We start from the raw sequence: 285 nt of genomic DNA, 5'->3' as shown, positions 1-285 counted from the left end.
TTTGCCTTCCTTGTGCTCCAGATTGCTCTGACCAGCCGCAGCACCAAAATGTTTCAATATGTTGGATGAATCTATATTAGTATGTTTCTGCACACATCATAATCTGATGCAGTCCAATACAAAGACTATCTGGCCTCTTTACTCTGACCGTTGCCTTGAAGATTTGCATATGAAAATGTTCGGTCAGACCCCTATTGGATTTCCAGAATTGCATTTCATGTATTTAGATTAGATTATACTTTATTCATCCCACAAGGGGGAAATTTTGTTATTACAGCAGCAGCA

The 285-nt window shown here is 38.9% G+C and overlaps 1 protein-coding gene across 1 annotated transcript in view; it reads right to left on the bottom strand.

Moving 5' to 3' along the window:
• tmem33 (transmembrane protein 33) overlaps positions 1-285 on the bottom strand; it is a 6,519-nt gene that overhangs the window by 2,138 nt on the left and 4,096 nt on the right. The gene's annotated exons all lie outside the window — the stretch shown is intronic.

This window comes from Etheostoma spectabile, chromosome 10 (genome assembly GCF_008692095.1).
Source record: "Etheostoma spectabile isolate EspeVRDwgs_2016 chromosome 10, UIUC_Espe_1.0, whole genome shotgun sequence".
In the NCBI taxonomy this organism is placed as follows: Eukaryota; Metazoa; Chordata; class Actinopteri; order Perciformes; family Percidae; genus Etheostoma; species Etheostoma spectabile.
Note: the sequence above shows the minus strand (reverse complement) of the source record. Positions and strands in the feature narration are given on the sequence as shown.